We start from the raw sequence: 19,043 nt of genomic DNA on the forward strand, positions 1-19,043 counted from the left end.
ATATTCCATAGATTTGAAAGTATAGAACTGAATTTCTGGTCAAATGCTATAATTCTTAAACAGTAAGGGTTCTGTTTTCTTAATATTGAAGCCATAGTGTATGTAATTAATTGCAGCCATAGAGGGTTCTTTGAAGCTGGCATGTTCAGGCATTGGAAATTGGACAGATGCACTTAAGAAGATGGACAGATAAAACATGGAAGAAGGTTTCAGGTGGTGAGGATAGGGAAAGAAGAGGTGGCTACCTCCCCTTTGAATCCAGGAGAAAGTCAAAGACCATGAGACACTAGATAGTCCCATAGCCCATTCGGTAGATCTAAGTGAAATTCTAGGGAACTAGAGAATAGAAGACATCATAATTTGCGTAAATGCAAAGACAAAATTGGATGGGAAGTTGGTGGACTTGTAGTGCTACGAAGAGATTTGGAACAGTGACAACATGACCATCTTTATCCTCCAGGTGCACTTTGCCTGAGATCCCATCTTTGGCTTTTTGCTTTGTATTTTAGTAGCTTGCCTAGTTTAAGTTCTTTGTGGATTTTTTTGATAACAAATTCACCCCCATTTTTTTCCAAAAGTAAATGATACATATTCCTCACACTTTATATTCTTTTTTTGTTTTGTTGTTTGTTTGTTTGTTTGTTTTAGAGACAGGGTTTCTCTGTGTAGCCCTGGCAGTCCTGGTACTCACTCTGTAGACCAGGCTGGCCTGGAACTCAGAAATCCGCCTGCCTCTGCCTCCCAAGTGCTGGGATTAAAGGCATGCACCACCACCACCCGGCTCTTATTTTATTATTATTATTAAGTCATGAATCCAAATGCACAAAGGGCAGTGGGATAGAGATGCAGACGGGGGTGGGGGATGAGAACGGATGCTATGTGAGACATGCAATGATGTCCCACTTTTGCCAGTTACTTGTATGTCGCACTCAATATTAAATTTGGCCAGAATGTCAAAAAAGGGTTCTGAGATACAGTCAAACTTAATATGCTTAAAATAATCCCCAGTATCACCCATCACCTGTGGAAACAGGAGAACCTCTCATTAATGAGAGACAACACATGTATTTGTGCTAAGTGGCTAGGGCCCACAGATAAATGGTCAAGAGAATAAACCTTGAATATTTTGTCAGATCAAAAGAAAGAACAAACACTGTGGCTTGACTCCAAGCTCTGCTGCCTCCTGCCTAACCAGCTTATGCAAATCCTTGGTAAGGCTGTTTTGTCATTTAAAAAGGGAGACCTGTGATGATATTTGCTCCCAAGATACTGTGATGTATCCAATGAGGTGTATCAGGATAGTATTTAATGGACGAGTTGTATACAAATATTAGATCTATACTAATCATCATTATTGGTAAAGCTTCAGAGGTTAGGATGGCTTTGAAAGAATACTAAGTGAGGTACTTACTGCCTTGCTCCAGGCACAGAATACTCATGAATGCGAAACTTTTTATTTAATAACATGGAAGATTTTAGTTCCAAGATCTACCATGACCCTTGCACATTAAGAGATGGGTTCATTGTCTCAAGCAACAATAATTCTTGGACATTATAGATACAATAATTCTTGGACATTATAGATCCCTTAGTTTTTAACCATATATAAAAGTGAACAAAATTTATCAATAAATATGTATTAGTGATATTTGTATTTTGTCTGTGCATACATATTGTGGGAAACACAGCAAATGCAAATATTAGTATATATATACACATATATATGTATATGTGTATACATATATATGTTTATGTATTTCAGATTACATAGGTTTGATGATTTTCTGTGCTATCTCCTGACCATACTGTTTTGTCAAGTGTTGGTCCAGCTTTTCAGAGTCACATAATCCTTTTGGTGTGATAAGATTTCACTGTGGAAGGAGTCCCACTATAACCCTGGTTCTTCTCTCTGCCCTGATATTTTGGGGGATGAGAGTTGGCCCTTCTGATGTCGTAGAAGCACCCAGTAAAATCAAAGAAAGCAGGACGTATTACATTCTCTGTTTCCTTTGTCTGCATCAGGATTTGTTCAAAACATTGGAATTTTCAAAGTGAGAGTTATGGAGTGACGCCCTGCACTCAGGGTAGAGCAGTAAAATTTGAGCAAAATTCTGATAACTTTTCATGAATGATCCATAAAGGGAGTAGTTATAATTTATCAACTTCATTTTCAGGTTAGCACCTTTTGTCACATATTGGCAAATAAGTTGCTTATGTCACACCTAAATGGTGCATCGTTCCAGGCATGGGATTCTGTGTGGAGACCTTCTGTTCTGGAGAATGATAATTATGATCTCCCATAACTCTGGGCTAAGAGCATCCATGCTCTTGGGTTGTGTTTCAGGGGAGAGGGTATCTGCAGTTAATTTCTTACAGCCGAGTATAAGCAGGTAAACACAGCTTACCTCTCATGTGACTTTCCCTCCTCTCTCCCATACATCTGCAATCAAATAGCCTCCTTCTTTTGAACAGGGTACCAGTTTGTACCTGTACTCATGATGTTCGCCTATAGCTACTCACCTTTGTCTTTATCCTAAATAATATGTAGGCGGGATATTGATGTGCTTTATTGCTGAGTTCCCCACAGCTGCTGAGTATACACTGTCCACTTCTAATCTCACTTATTAAGCAATACAGTTAGTCTTTTGGCAAAAGCTGCAGCAGAGAGGACACAGAGGTTCCTTTACACTATAGGGAAGAGTGAAGTTGAAGTCCTGGGCACTGGTTTTTACAGATGTTGGGAGAGACCCAAGTATGTTTTCTAGAACAAGAGGATTTACTGAATAATTGAGAACCACATCAAAAAATCTCCGTAGTACTGTTTATTGCTAATGTAAGCTTTCTCATGTAAGCTAATGTAAGCTTTTTTCATCATGAGGACATGATAAGAACATATAAAAAATTTCTGATTCCCTTTTCAATTATATAATGTGTGTGTGTGTGTGTGTGTGTGTGTGTGTGTGTGTGTGTGTTTTATTCTGGCAAAAGATTTAATTTCTGGCCTTAAGAATGGAAAACAGTTCACCAATTAAAATTGTACAGATTGCCAAGTAACAAAATATTTTTCTTCTGTTGCAATTGGGACTGTATTCATTTTATTAAGTTATATTTCTTTCATTGATATACATGTCTTTTGCTTTCTACATTATTTTGACGAGTTAAAATGTTTCAGGAAGCCATTCTACTTGTCTTATAGGTTTAAAAACTCTTGTTGTGGAGTATTGTGTTGTTCACTATAGGTGGGTGTTGGAAAAGTGTCACACATTTTTAAAGTTGGAAACTAGGTTACTTCACACTTATGAGTAACCGTGAGTAGTGCCCATGAAAGCTGCGTTACACATCTGTATTTGTGTAACATTCAGAACTCAAAGAAGTTCCAAACTTTTCTACAGATCTTGATTTTTCCCCTGAGTTTTCTATATGTTTGGATCTTCTCTGTTATATCAATTCTGTTTAGTAAGTTAGGTTATATTTCCCAAGGATTTTTAAAATTTTTTCTAAGTATTATCTTTGATATCTTTTGACTTTTTTTTTTTTTTTTTGGTTTTTCAAGACAGGGTTTCTCTGTGTAGCCCTGGCTGTCCTGGAGTCCTGGAACTCACTCTGTAGACCAGGCTGGCCTCGAACTCAGAAATCCACCTGCGTCTGCCTCCCAAGTGCTGGGATTAAAGGCGTGTGCCACCACTGCCCGGCTATCTTTTGACTTTTTACCACCTACCTCATATGTTGGTCATTATTGTTCTTGCCTGGTCTGATGTTAAGGATGCATGATTACTATCTAGGGCATATCTTTCACATTGCAATTCTTGGTAGGTCATTCTTCAAGGATGAATTATGACTGTGGGTTGCATTTATTTTTACAAATTGATATGAGTAGAGAAATTGAGAAACAATAGGAAAATTACACCAAAAAAAGTTTTAAATAGAAACTTGCTTCGGGATTTCTCAAACAATGTGATATTTACTGATTTTTATTTTATTTTATTTTTTTGCTAATTGAATGAATTATAGAATCAATAAGTGGTTAAAGATAAATGAAGTTGCTCTAAATAGCTATAATTCAAATCTGTGATAAAGAAGTATTTTCAAAAAGTGTTTCCATTAGAGCAAGGGTGGTTTCAGTTATTGGGTGTGTATCTGCAAAGAGCTGAGATGTAGGAATTAGAAAAAAAAACCAGGAAACTGAGGGGATGAGTTTTAGATGTATTTGGCTATCAGTGCAGTCAGCAAAGACAGGGAGACTCTTCTGTGCAGATTCTAGGGTTCTCCCAGGACTCAGAGAAACTGTCACTCACTAGTCATAGCCCTTGGGGACCTGAAGCCTGTGAATTTGGTACACAATGCAGATTTAGAGATTTGTGTGTGACTGGAAGCCCACATTTCCATTTTCTCCTTGATTACGATCCTGGGCCTTTCCATCTGACTCAGTTAAGACTCACATCCTCTCACACATTTGCTTTGGTCTAAGAAGACTTGTCATGGAGCCATGGGTTTGGCTTGCACTCAGGTGATTTTTCTTACAGTAACCACAAACACAGGTGGAGATTGACCCTAATCTCTTTTGGTAATTGTATGTCTCTCCATCGTAGGATAATTTGCATGGGGTTTTAGGACTCTAATGTTTAGGGCTCATAAAAGCATTTTATGCATTTGGAAATTGCTACTGTATTCAGGTTATCTAATATCAAACAAAGTTGGTAGCTATTGCAGCAAAATAAAGACATGAACATAAAATGCCAGTTTAAACATAAAATGTGCATAGTTTGCCATGAACTTGCCAGGTGATCGAGCCCAGGTTTCTGTCTGCCCACAGACATATCGAATAAGGGTTAGCATTGCTCCCTCCTCTCATGGAGGCTCCTCTCCTTGCCACTTTCTCTGTTATATTGGGGGAAGACAACCTCAATTCATCAGTATTTTGACTTAGAATTATTTTTCAAACATTGCTGGTGTTTATTGTTTTCTTCCTATTATTTACTTTGAAAGTTTCATACACATTTAAAAAGTTTATCACCTTCCTGCCCACACTCCCAGTCCTCTCTTTTGTCTTTTTTCATCCTTTTGTCCAACAACAGAAGACTAGGACCTGAACATGTAGGAGTTATTGTTTCCTTCATTTTTTTCTTCCTTTTACCTAATCAACTATATTTTCATTTATGAGTACTCCTTTGCTTATCCATATTCTATTTCATTACAAAAAATTATTCAATTTCATGACTACTATAAATAATTAGTGTGGGCAGTATTACATAGTCTTGAGCTCTTGATTGCCAGGGTACTCAGCCATCAAAAGCAGTCACAGTTGGCTAGTGCTATGCTGTATAACTGCAGTCCCAGCACAAAGGAAGCTGATGCATGACGATTGCGTGTTTAAGGTCAGCATGCTCTGCAAAATGGGTCTGCAAATGGATTCAAAAGCAAACATGTAAACGTAGTACTGGTAGAAAAGCAAGAAGAATATATGCTCTTACTATCCTGTACTCACTGTGTCTTTTTGCCTATGTATTCTACTGAGGGCACGAGGAGAGAGTGTTGGCATAGAAACCTCCAGTCCATAGATCTTAGCAGGGAGCTCTCAATTACATTACCTTAGAAAATTGACCTAAAGATTTGACTCTTCAATATGTACATCACAAAGGTGATAACTTAGTAATGTTTATTTCATAGTCCTGTCAGGAAGATGAATTTAGTTTCACACAACCCTGTGGTATACTTCTTTTCCCACAATGCTGGATTCTTGGTAGTATTAGATTACTTCAATGCTTGGTAGTCTATGATACAGTACATTTTCATTACTGTTCTCGGATGAGGCACATCATATACCTTTATTCGCTTTGCTTCATGCCTTTGGAGTGACACAAACAATATCACATGGCTAGGTGTTTTTTCTCTTCTCATCGAAAGCCAATTTTCATTCTCCATTGCTGACTGCTCACCTCAAAGATGTAGAGTCTATTCCCAGTATTGTGTTCTCTGAGGTACAGACACAATGAAACTACATTAAAATGGGAATGACATTAATTGGGGTTTGATCAAATGTCCACTTGGAAGTCCCACTCCACTCCAATCTCTCTGGCATATGGATATCCCTCCTGAGATAGACACTTAGTTTTGGAAGCTATTGGTACAGAGGGTCAGTAAAATATTGAAGTACATCAGTGATTTTCATGGTCTGAAAAAGCAATTAGAGTTAGCTGATATCACTTATCTTAATGAACACTTAGCAGCAGTTTTCATTTTTGTTAATGGCTTGTCATTGAAGATATGAAGTCATAACTCACTGTCCTGGACAGGAGGGAGTTGGTACATTCTTAGAACTGCTAAGAACACAGCCCCTGAGAAATGACAGTTTTCATCTCCTAGAATAAAAAATGCTCTAGGGGGATGCCTGGCAGCTGAAATTGGGTGCAAAATGGGCATCAAGTGGAAAAACTTGTGCTCAGGTAGACCATATGCATCCTTTGAAAGACCTATTATGGGAATTGGGTGCAAATGGCTGTTTCTTTTACCTTATGGTAGTGCGGTGAGTTGAATAATGAACCAATGGACCTATGCATGTTGGAACTATGCAGTTGAGCTATATCCCTGGCTAAATCTGCCTGCTTTTTGATCATCTTCTGTGGCAATGCCTTTCACTTTCTTATATGTCATGTGCTTCTGCACATGTTGCTGTATTCTGAAGTTACATATCTCTGCAATAGCTACCCCGCCATGGCAAAGAGCACCACCCTATGACTGTGGCATAGGTAGCTTATTTTCCCTCATTCTAAGAGCCAAAATTCCAGAGTAGAAATATGAACAGAATTAGATTCTTTTGATGACCCTCTCCTTGGATTGCATAAGACCCTACTTTCTTCCTATGTGCCTTGACACGGTCTGTCTTCTGTATAAATTTATGTCTTGTTCTATTTTTTTTATAACAACACCAGAGATATTAGCCTCTATCTCTAAATATAGCCCCATTTTAAAATATTAGAGGTTAAGACTTCAACAAATGAATTTGCATGCATGAATGGGTAATGGATTTTGATTTAATTTTAGTATGCATTAGGAGTTAGAAATTTTAGCAGTTAACTAATGTACCATTTTCTAAAGTTTCTATGCTTTGCTCACCCTGCCAATATGCTTAGGAAGCAAAATGCCTTAGTGCCTTTTCTACTGATTCAATAACTGTGCCCATTTTTCCTTCATGTAAGGAGGTAAAGCACCACTACGTCTACCATCAGAACCACCATAACCCTGCCACCAGAAAGCATAGCTCAGAGCTTTGCAAAGCTCTTGTGAAAGATATTTCCAGAAATATGCTGCTGATGGAATTATTTAAAAGTTACAAACTTTATAAATCAATTTTTAAAAAAAATCCATGTGTGGTTTGTGTACTATGGCTGACCTATGTCTCAGAACATCCTGAAAGGCCAAGCAAGTTATACATTAGAATTCTCAAAGTCCAGCGAGTTCAGACTGGAAAACTGGCAGTCACTTTTTATTCTTCCAGCTGTCTGTGCACACTCTCTAATCCCCAGCTGGGCTCTCTGCTCTTCCTCTGTCAACAAGCCTAGAAACATCATAATGTGAGCTACCTGGGCCCAGAAAGTTTTAACACAGGATATTATAGGATCTGTGTACCTAAGATGTTGTCTAGGTAGAGCATTACCGGCTTTAGTCAAGCATGCCACTTTATACATTCTGGGCCCCGTATACGAGGACAACATTTGTCTAGTGGAGATAATCTGGTAAGTTTGAACTTCTTCCGCAAGTGTTATTAGTTTGGGGATTATTTCTATACTTTGAACTTTCTGAGAAACTCTTGAGATTAAGGAGGAAACCAGGTAGTCCTTGTAGCCACAGCCTGACTCCAAGACCAACTCATCACTAGTAAGGGCTCTAGAAGCACTTAAAATTCCAGGCAGAGGCACAGCATGAGTGCACTCCTGAGAGAAAACCAATGGAGACCCATTCTTTCCTGCTGTTGAGGTGAGGCAGCATAGACTCTCATCCTGGCAGCCTTCAAGAAACCAGTCAAACTCTGGATTGATAACTAGGGTCACCAAAGCTAATTTTCAAATGAACCATGAAGTTTATCAGCCTGTACATAGAAGAAAAATGGCCTAAGAATTTCTTCATCACCTCAGATAATGCTTGATAGAGAACAGCAGGAGGTCTGTGACTTGTCCTGTGGAAGAGACACTGTGGTAATCTGGGAAGGAGGCTTCCATGCTTGAGAGAGAATGAAGAAGTCCTTTCCAATTAATTACATCACTGCCTTCACCCAGTACCAGTAGGTAACTTTGTTATCTTTGTTATTAAATTCCTTGTTGACTCAAAGTTGTGTTTCTTTTATTTGTGTTTGTTAGTTTGCTTGCTCACAGATCTATCATCTATCTATCTATCTATCTATCTATCTATCTATCTATCTATCTATCTACCTACCTATCTACCTTTCTACCTATCTATCTATCTATCTATCTATCTATCTATCTCTATCTATCTATCTATCTATCTATCTATCTATCTATCTATCTATCTATCTATCTATCTATCTATCTAATGCTTTGTCTAGTTCCAAAGAGAATTTGAGACTTGAGACATCTGAACAAAAAATACGTAGAGATGTTGGGAGACACTAAAGTAGCCATTCCTACAGTGATCGGGTGGTTCTTTTTCTCTTCACTTCCTTTCTCTTGAAAACTTTTCCTCATCTAGTTCCTTATGATTTTCTTTTGGTTCTTCACTGCACTCAATGGCAGTGTTGAATTCTTATATTCTCTTCATATCAACTCCTTGCTCAAGGGCAGTCAGATGCAGCTTTCCACCAACTCAATAAATATAATCTCCAGGCTCACCAAAGCCACATTGTTTGCACATCCTATTGCCATAGAACCCTTGACTGTCTTCTTTCTCATTACAAGCTAATTGTTCTTAGTTTCTTAAGGCAGTCAGTAGGTTTTACCCCATTGGCATTGCACGTAGCTTGGGACTGGGCTATGTACTCCTGTTCTCTGATAACTGCCCTTCCTGATCTTGAATCCTGGGGCTAGCAGTTGTTCTTGCATCTCATTTTTCTTTATGTCTAATTTTATGTCTGCCCTATCTTAATTCACTGCTGTACGTCTTTCTGTTTATTCTATGTTACATTTTATTTTCTTTGTCACATTGCTGATAATTTTATCATTCCAAGTCTCTTTTGTTCTTATTTTAGTTTTTTTTATATGTTTTATTTCTATCTGTATGACTGTGCTGGCTGTAGGGAGTTCATATCTATTGCCTGTACTACACAGGAGCCATTAAACAATGGATGAGTGAATAAGAAATACAGGCTTTAAGCAAAGATCTTGGCCTAGAAACTTGACTCAGCTAGTAAAGCACTGGCCTCACCAGTGTGGAGTTTGGAACATCAAAATCTCTATAAAAATCTGGGCATAGTGTCCTCAGCCTATAATCCCAGGGATGGCAAAATGGGAGGTAGAGAAAGAACACTGTTCCACATTGACTGGCCAGCTATCTTAGCACACTTGACAATGTTCCAGCACAATGAAAGACATCCTGTCTCAAATAAAAATGTGAAAGGCACCTGAAGTGATGATATCCATGGTTGTAGTCTAAACTGCCTGGGTAGTGATAACAAATATGTGAATGCTTTGAGCTGACATAAACAGAGCTTAAGGATATGGAGGAAGTCCATTGGAAAATAATATTCCAGCATCATCTTCTCATGGTTCCTCCCCATTACACTTGTGTTGTTCTTCTTGATATGTGCTTTGACATGTTGTTTTGAGTAATGATGCACCTTTGGATGCAGTTCTCTACAAGTTCATAATATAATGCCATTCTCTGAAATAACACCTATGGTATCTACATCTCAACTCATTTTTCTAGAGCTCTCTTTAAAATAGCTCCCATGGTGGGATGAGAGGGAGAGAAATTGAATGTATCAGTAGAAGCAGTTCCACCATATGAGGGACCTCGTACTGTGGCTTCATGTTGCTTAAATCTAGTGATCAACAGGACCAGCATGCTGAACGTTCATTTTCTGAGTTTTATGTAATTGGAAAGGATTGATACTTCCTGGACATAACATGAGCAATAAGCAGTATACAAAGATGATGTCTTGTTTCCAAGTTAACTTACTAAAGATCTTTATTTTGTGGATTACTTCCAATACACCTTAGAACCAAGGCCTGCATTGCAGCCAAGCTAAAGAAGACATGAGTATCCTAGTCTCCTGCAATCATGTAATGATCTCCTCAGAACTGTCTGTGGTTCAAATCTATTTATTACCACTCAATTCCAATTGCTCTCTGATGTGCATGTTTCATTTACATTTAGCAATGAAAACAGTGGGTGTTCTGCCCAAGGATCATCTGGTTAAGAAATATTAAAAATAAATCTTAGCTATATTTTCAAGTGAATGTGTGTGTGTGTGTGTGTCTCCTCCCCTGTGTGTGTGTGAGAGAGAGAGAGATACAGAGAGAGAGAGAGAGACAGAGAGACAGAGAGACAGAGAGAGACAGAGAGACAGAGAGAGAGACAGAGAGAGAGAGAGAGACAGAGACAGAGACAGAGAGACAGAGGCAGAGAGACAGAGAAACACAGAGAGACACTGAGAGAGAGAGAGATTTGGGTCATTTTGACTGATGTGGAAATTTTATGCACAGAGGCCTGGGAGATATCTATCAAACCAAAATGTGGCTTGAGTTCTAAACATAAAAGTAAAGATAAGGTTTCTTCTTTTGTGAACATGAGTGTATGTGGTCTCCTTTCCTCTCTCCTTTTCCCTTCTTTCTCCTCTCCTCTCCTACAGAATTCAATGGCAATATATACATATGAGTGATGGGAGAATTATCTTTTTGCATTTGGAATAAAATACAAAAGCAGTATTCTGATAGTGTATAACCTAAACAAGGGTCTCCTTGCATGCTTAAATATCTATGTGATTCCTCAAACAAATACCAATATATCTCTGCTTCCCTTCTTCCTCTCCCTGCTCTCTCTATGCATGGTGGCTTCTATAATCTGCCATGTGTTTTTAAAATACAGTTTTGATTGGGTAATTTCTTCTATGCATTGCACAGCCCCTCTGGGTATGATGCAGATTGTCCTTATCTGGGGTTTATTTTAAGCATTAGGAATGAATAATCTTAATGTATATCCTCTCTTGTTCTGGGGATAGAACATCCTTGAGAGAATGAGAGAGGATCAAGGATATGAAAAAAAAAAATAAGCTTTCTTCCATTTCTTCCCCTTCTCATTTCTGAAATCCAGAAATAGTCCCCAGAATGTAGCTGTGACACCTCAACATGACAGGCTTCTGAGGATGAGAATGCTCATTGTAAAAACTACTTATTCAGAAAGAACTTTTACACCATTTACATTCAGAGCCATGAGTAGTACCAATACGAACTTAGGTAATGCATTTTTCATTTTTTTAGACGCAAAACCAGATAACTCACCTGAAAATACATACTATGCAATTTTATTTCTTGTGCATAATCCTTATTGCCCTCTGAAATCTGCATCTTCCTTCTAAAGGAGGCATAAGATTTTCTGTTCTGATATGTATATTATGTGTGGTGAAATATTTTGGTGTAGAAGTAGGCCATGTTTATATTTTTGGATTCAGTTTTTCTCTTTCCACCCATTGGCTTTTTTATAGCTCTCAAAGTTACTGGCCTATTTTTTTATTGATACTGACTATGTAGAATGATAAAATGCTATACAACTAAAGCTTGCTTGAACAATGAGCTTCTGTAAATATTTAGACATTCTGTAAATATTTAGAAATTCAATGAAGTTCTGTAAATATGTAAAAGCTAATGGCATTGTGTGAGCAGAAATATATATGTTTTATAGTGCACCACAGAAGAATTTCCTGATTTTAGCTCACAGCCCTAATAGAACTGAAGCATTAGGAAAGGACTTGCCTCTTTAGAAACCTAGTTTTCTATAATGCTTCACCCTGACCCTGTTTCTAGGTTAATAAGACCAAATTATTTAGTACTATTTTGTAAACAAAGCACAGTGCTCTAGCGATTTGAAGTTTTTTGTCTGGACTCATGTTCTATACCTTTTTCTCGGGTCATCTATTTTCTCAGTATTCAGGGACTATTCATCCATCTCTGTTACTCAGTCTTTCTGTATAGGTTAGGGTAACTTAAAATTCTTAGAAGCCATTTTGAAATATTACCTTTGTGATTTCTTATGGAACTTCAAATTGAAGACATTGCAAAGGTTTACAGATTGTCTCTTTAAATGGAGCAATACTTAAAGGTCATTCTTTGATTTGTTCCTTTTTTTTATAAGCAGTTCTTAAATGCTTTCCACATACAGGTGTAGATTCTACAGCAATAGCCAAGATAAAATCTGACCAGCCTGCATGGAGATACAAGGCTTTGTAGCTCATGTCTGTACTCACACTCTCACCAAGTCTCCATATGTCTATACATCTGCTTCACAGGTGGCTGGCAGTAGGTATGTGCATAATACCAAAGGGAACATCGGTAATGAGAGAATGGAAGAAGGAAAGTGAGATAGTCTGGATTTTAGAGAAGTGCCCTTATCAAATGAGAAACAGATGCTCCGTGGTTCGGGAAGTATTGTTGTCTAAACTAATAGTTGGAAAAATCAACAGAGTGAGCATCATTTTCTGTGTGTTGATGATAAGAGATGGCAGTACACTTTCCTACAGATTTACCTGGATTATTTGGGTTACAGAGGTGAAAGCAAGTGCTCAAGTTAACACACGGAGTAAATGGAAATGCTGTTGAGTTTATATGTCCCCATAGCTCACCCCTTGCTTGGTACATTCTCCCGCTCTGTCTCTCTTAAACCAGCACACTTTTTGCTTAATTGCTGCTGTCTCCAGGTTATCCTTCCCATATCTAATCTTCTACAGTGTTCTGTAAATACAGCTGATTGTTACCTTTACATGATAAGCAGAGGCCTATCCTAAGTGAAATCAGGCATCATCACCCTGCTCCTAGTGACTGGATAACCTTAGATCAAAACTGATTTGGATTGACTTCAATCCCACTGGTCTTTCAAAATGCCAAGCCAGCTCCATCATTACTGTTGCAGAAGACAGGTCGTCATAATGTATACATGCATGAAAGCAATTCTTGAAGAAACTATCTGGGTAGATCCACTCTGAAGTTAACTGGGAAAAAAATTTATGCAACGTGCATGTCTAGTAACCTTTAAATTGGGCTGAAATGTTTATAGTTATAAGCTACAGGAGGGTTGTCCTTGATGCTCCATGCCCTTTCATAGTCTTTTTGTTCTTTCTTTCTTCAATTTCTCCCATTGTAGTTTGCTTTACATGACTATAATCAACAGCTTTGACAGTGGTCATCAGAAATTGTTTTCTGAACATCTATTAAGACAGCTAGTCATTCTAACTGCTGGCTCAAACTAACTTGGGTGGTTAATGTACAAAGTGCTCAGTGCCTGGAGGCCCCCAATATTGCAGACATTACAAGATGATCACTTGAAACTCCCAGTGAAATGAGGCAGGCAGGTGGCAGTAGTGAATGTGTATTCAGATTCTATGTATCTGTCATGGTGACCATTCTAAGATTATTTCTACCACTCGAACTAATTGGAAACCACAGGAGAAAAACATTTTAAGCCCTCCCCCCAGACCCTAGAATCTGTGCTTGACTAGAGTAGCTTTTATTTTTACGTTTACTGTTTTCAGCTCTAGACTCAGTGGAGCCAGGAAATTGTCCAGTGTTTAAACTGTATCCTTTACCCCATTACCATTCTCTCCTCTCTGGTACTTTTTTCATTTTCCTTTTCTGCTCCAGAGAAGAAGAATATTCACCTGATCTTGTAGTTTACAAGGATAAAAGGTAATTTCAAGATGAGAATGAGGGTGTTCTTCTATCCTTTCAAATCCCCTTCCTAATCGCACATCTTGGTCAGTGCCATCAGGACATCTCTATTGTTACATCACAGTACCTATAATCTATGCTTAAGAATGGAGGGCTGTGTGCACGATCCCTAAATTGCTTTGATGATTCCAGATTGCAAGGAAATCATTTCTAGGCTGCCTGGCAGTGTGGATGCTATACCTGCAAGGGTCCGATTTTAAGTTCAAATGGCTGCCTTCCACAAATTGCCTGAGTGGAACATGAGCCTGGAAAGCTTTTCTAAGATAGTCCCTATTCAAATCAGCATTCCTTGCCCCTGACAAATGTTTCATGTTAGCTAGGTTGGCCTGGATCTCCCTTTATATCCAAGGGGGATCTTGAATTCCTAATCTAGGATGATAGGTGTCCATCAGCATACCAGTTTTTGTGGGGATGGGTATTGAACTTAGAACATTGGATATTGCTAGGGAAATACTTACCAACAGATCTACATGCTCTGACCTACTTTCTCATTTGGACCACATTATACCCAGTGCTGTCCTATCACAATCTAGCCAGTATAACTAGCTCTGGAACCATTATGGTTTTATTAGGTTTGTCCTGGTATCATTATGTGATGCAATTGGCAGGGCTTATTGACGATTCTTATTTTCTGTTCTATGATTTTTATAGTCTGAGTTTATTAAGCGCTCCTGGAATCCAGCCTTCTGGAATTAATTAAAAAAGCTTACTTCTTAGGCAGCATTCTGGCAGAAATGTGCAGAAAGTCTTTTGCGTGATTTATATGCTTTGAATCTCAGTTCCTGAGAAAAGAGTTAAATTAACTTACAGTAGCCTAGAATAACTGCTGTTGTCACTGTCCTCCTAAAGAGATTGGCCGGACCATGTTCTCCTTGCCCCCAATGAGCAGTTGTACATTCTGCTTTTTGATGCTGTGTTGCTATTGACTGCCCATGCAACTTTCTGTTTGTACCCTTAAAGACCTATATCGTCATTATTTGTAATATGGTTTCCTGGGCTGGGGGAGGGTCATATTCTGGACAGTGTTCATATGAGTAAGAGAAAAGTTTGTTCTCTATATTTTGGGTTCATTTTATAAAGCATTTTTAAATCACTGACTTTTAAACTCTTGTTAATGGACTAGAGAACAAATTTTGAAAGGTTTATTACATTCTAAAAGGACAGTAAAGAGTCAGGGAAAGTCTTCTGCTATAGAAACTTAGTCACTCTCTGGGTTAAACTGGGTTTTAGGCCTTGGTTCAAGCCTCAGGCCATCTCCACTTCTAGTACAGACTTTTTAGATAAACTCTTGCCAGGAGCCTTCTGCCCTTGGGATCCAGTCCTACCTCCCCGAGAGTTGTTGGTTGTTCCATTTTTGTTGTTTGTTTTTGAGATATGCCATGGATTAGGTTAGAGATTTTTACAGAGTGCCAAATCTCTGGGTATTTTAACCTCATAGCTCTTGACATATTTTGCTAATTCCCTGCTTACCCTTTCCTTCTCCACACTAAACTTCAACCTCTACTAGGTCAAAAATCACATTGTCCCTTTTATGTGAATTGAGCACATTAGTCATTAACTCCGAGTAACCAATAATGCACACAGGTTACATTAACAAAGTAAATAAAAGCACTTTCTCTTGGGGTTATTTGAATTTTTCACCTCATGTTCCCCTCCTGTGTCTTCTGTCTATCTGTCCATCTGTTGTATGAATCTGAATCTGTGCCTGCCTGAAGGCTGCCTTGTGCATCTGTTTCCTGTGTATGTCTGTATTTGTCTCTCTGTCTGTCTGTGTGTGTGTGTCTGTTGTATGACCTTGTGTCCATGTGTGCCTGTTCCAAACAAAGGGCTTTGCTTTGTCTTTACTGAGCAGGACAGAAAGCATCCCATGTGGAAAGAATGAGATGCGTTAATAAATACCTCTAACAGAGTTTTACAAGAGATTAAGTCATTGGCATCAAATGATCTCAATTGACTCAGGCAATAGTACTATAAATGTCATTGTTGATCAACCAATATCCATAAATGTTGTGTTCAACATTTACGGTAGATTTTTTTTTTAGAAGATTGCTTTTAACATCTGAATTTGTTGCTTTCAGCAAATGATATATATGCATTGTTCTATATTGAGAGCTTGCAAGAGTATGTGACTTCAGATTAAAACTATGCAGTAGCTTAGGCTGTAAAAGCTGACCATATGAGAAATTCAAGACCAGTAAGGATGGTTGTTATTTTGGCTTGTTGTTTAAGACATGTTAAACAAATAGGCTGAATACATAGTAGGATAGCAGTCTCAAGTCTTAAGTGACCTGCAGCTATTTTATTAACTCTTGTTATCAGGTCTAACCAAAGTTTAACTACACCCTTTCACAGATGAGTTCTCATTCTACTTGACAAGTACTGGTTGGATAAAAGAAGGAAATTCACATTTGGGTTGGGAAGATAGTTCAGTAGGTAATGGACTTGACTTGTCCCTTAAGTGGGACAACGTGATTTTGAAGCCACAACATCCATATAACTCTCAGATAACTGTGGCAGCCTACCTATAATCCAAGTACAGAGGAGGCAGAATCAAGAGATCCTCAGAGCAAGCTGGCAAGCTAGCAGGTATCAAACTCTAGGTTCAAGTGACTTTAAAATCAGGGCTTTACACGAATATGTACTTGTCAACTCAATCTGCATAGACATTTAGAATATGCATGCAGATATAAATATATGTACACTTACCATGCACATGTATACAAACAATAACTCAGATGTTAATGTTTTCTAAATTTATATAACAAATAATGTTTTTACTTTATGAACCTGTGCTCCTCTGGAAACAAATAAGCCTGTAAATTGCTACTTGACTTTTGTGCTAGTCACTAAGGTAAAACAAAAATGTCTATTCAGAACAGAATGACAATGTATCCACTGTACTTTCATGCCTAGGAGATACCATTTACATGTAAAATTTAACTTGAGGTGATTTCCTGGAGTCAGAGTGTTTAGTATGTTTTCTGTCTTCTCAGAAGAGATATATTACATGCTTTCACATTTTTTCTTATATTTGATATAATAAAATAATTAAGGCATCTTTCTGCTTAGGGGACTGTTTGTCCAGCTTCAATGCACATACCCAAAAGCTTTTGCTCACAGGAACATTTTATTCCCTGAGATTCTTTTTTTCCTACCAACAACCAATGTCAGGCTCCTGCTTCTGAGAACACCACTACACTAGGTGATAAGGAAACATTAAGACTAACTAGCAAGTTAACTAAGTAAGTTAACTAAGCAAGTTAGGCTAAGTAAGGCACCAAGGATATGTATGCATCTATGTGTGTGTATATATATGTCTATATGTGTGTGTGTGTGTGTGTGTTCCATTTGTATAATCTATAAGCATATAGAGAGATTTCTTCTGAAAAGAATGTTTCAGGTTCAGTGAAAAAACATACTTCTGAATAGTTATAAATTTTTATGTATATGTATTTACTTGTTTATGTGTGCATTTGTGTTTTTTCTGGGTATCCATATATTTTTATATGCATATGTATATGTGTAGAAGCCAAAAGTTGACATTCTGAATCTTTCTCAAATACTCTTCTTGTTCTCTTGAGACAACTGGTCTCACAGAGCTTATTCGGTGATTTATTGCCAATGACTGGCCAGCAAGCTCCAGGCTCCCTCCCGTCTCTATAGTAGTAGTGTTGGGATTATAGACATCTAGTGATGTACCAGCCTTTTACATAGATTCTGGTGATCTAAACTCAAGTTCTTGTGCATGTGCTTTGAAGACTTTACCATTCTAGCCATCTCTAAAACCTCCTCAATTGCTTGCTATTTAATTAAGATTGGTTTTGTTTGGAAAAGAGAACTTCTGAGAATATCCTTTTTGCTTCAAAGGGTCCAAGAAGTTTTAAGTTCTAACAATTAATTATGTATTATAAAGTTCTAATAAGTTGGTGTTCTGAGGCTTTTTTGATGTCTTTTTTGTTTGTTCGTTTTTTTTTTTAAATTTTGTTTTCTGCATTGAAATTACAGAATAAGTGTATACTATCTTTGACACTTAAATAACACTGAGAGTACTCCATTTTATTTTCAAATTGTAAATTTTAAGTCTAAAGATAGCTAAGGAAATAGTTTCAAGCAGAGCCTCTTTGCTGTGGATACATGTTGTTCTAATCTCCCTGTTGGTGAGAATTGAGAGCCTTGCAGTCAGCCATGTCCTGTCATGTTAGCTTACTTTGCAGGGAAATCAAATCTGGCACCTTTCAATTAACTTCTTTCCCTCTCTATCTAAAAACAGATGGAACACATTGTGGAGCAAAGAAGGCACGAATCCTATCCTTGGATTACATTTACTGCCTTAATTGCAGCCTCTCTTCTTCCAAAACTTGGTAAAAGTCCTTCTGTAAAGGCAAGAAAGTGCTCCCCCACTAGAAGGAGGTCACATTGAAACAGAACTCATTCTCATTTTTGTGTTTGGCAACACATAGGACAATCACAATGGCCTATCTCTTTTATACCCAGACATTCTAAGGGAGGGAATGTCTAAGTAGAAATTTACCTGGTGACTGCTGTTTGGTCAGTCTCCTGGGTAGCAAGTTTAAGCTATTCTACAGAGGAAAAGGGGTGGAGCAGGTAGAAAAGAGATTTCTTTGCCCTCCTTCTTGAGTTATGTTTCTTCTGGGTATCAGAGGAAAAATATGTGTGATATTTTTAGTGATGCTTGTTGTATGTAGTCATGATGTTACCTATCACAAAGGGGAACAGTTTTCCGTGTGTGTGTGTGTGTGTGTGTGTGTGTGTGTGTGTGTGTGTGTGTGTGCGCGCGCACACGCGCGCACGCGCGCGCGCGCACACATTAGTAGGAAAAAGTGAAGGAATGACTTGTCTTAGGGTACCCTTACTCTCTGCTTACCTTTCCTCCTGACCTTTATCGTGCATTCTCTGCAATTCTCCATTAATCACAAACACTAATTGTACAGGAATTTGAAAATATATTTTGCAGGAGATAGAAACTAACAGATTTTCAGTTCTCCTACCATCTCTAAAATATTACATGGTAATTATACTCAGCAATACAATTCCTTTGTGAGAATTTCTTAAGAAAGACACATTTTCAAATGGCTTAGTACCCCTTTTGCATTTGTAAAATTGATAATTCTGCAGGACTTCCTGTCATTTTCC

The 19,043-nt window shown here is 38.0% G+C and overlaps 1 protein-coding gene and 1 long non-coding RNA gene across 4 annotated transcripts in view; one reads left to right on the top strand and one right to left on the bottom strand.

Annotated features, from left to right (window-relative positions):
- Flrt2 (fibronectin leucine rich transmembrane protein 2) overlaps positions 1-19,043 on the top strand; it is a 96,095-nt gene that overhangs the window by 69,909 nt on the left and 7,143 nt on the right. The gene's annotated exons all lie outside the window — the stretch shown is intronic.
- Positions 5,642-13,916, bottom strand: LOC116080568. The gene is made up of 2 exons (XR_004114481.1): positions 13,820-13,916; positions 5,642-5,973 (listed from the first exon to the last, which is right to left on the bottom strand). It is a non-coding gene; the product is annotated as an uncharacterized LOC116080568 (long non-coding RNA).

This window comes from Mastomys coucha, unplaced genomic scaffold (genome assembly GCF_008632895.1).
Source record: "Mastomys coucha isolate ucsf_1 unplaced genomic scaffold, UCSF_Mcou_1 pScaffold6, whole genome shotgun sequence".
Classification (NCBI taxonomy): Eukaryota; Metazoa; Chordata; class Mammalia; order Rodentia; family Muridae; genus Mastomys; species Mastomys coucha.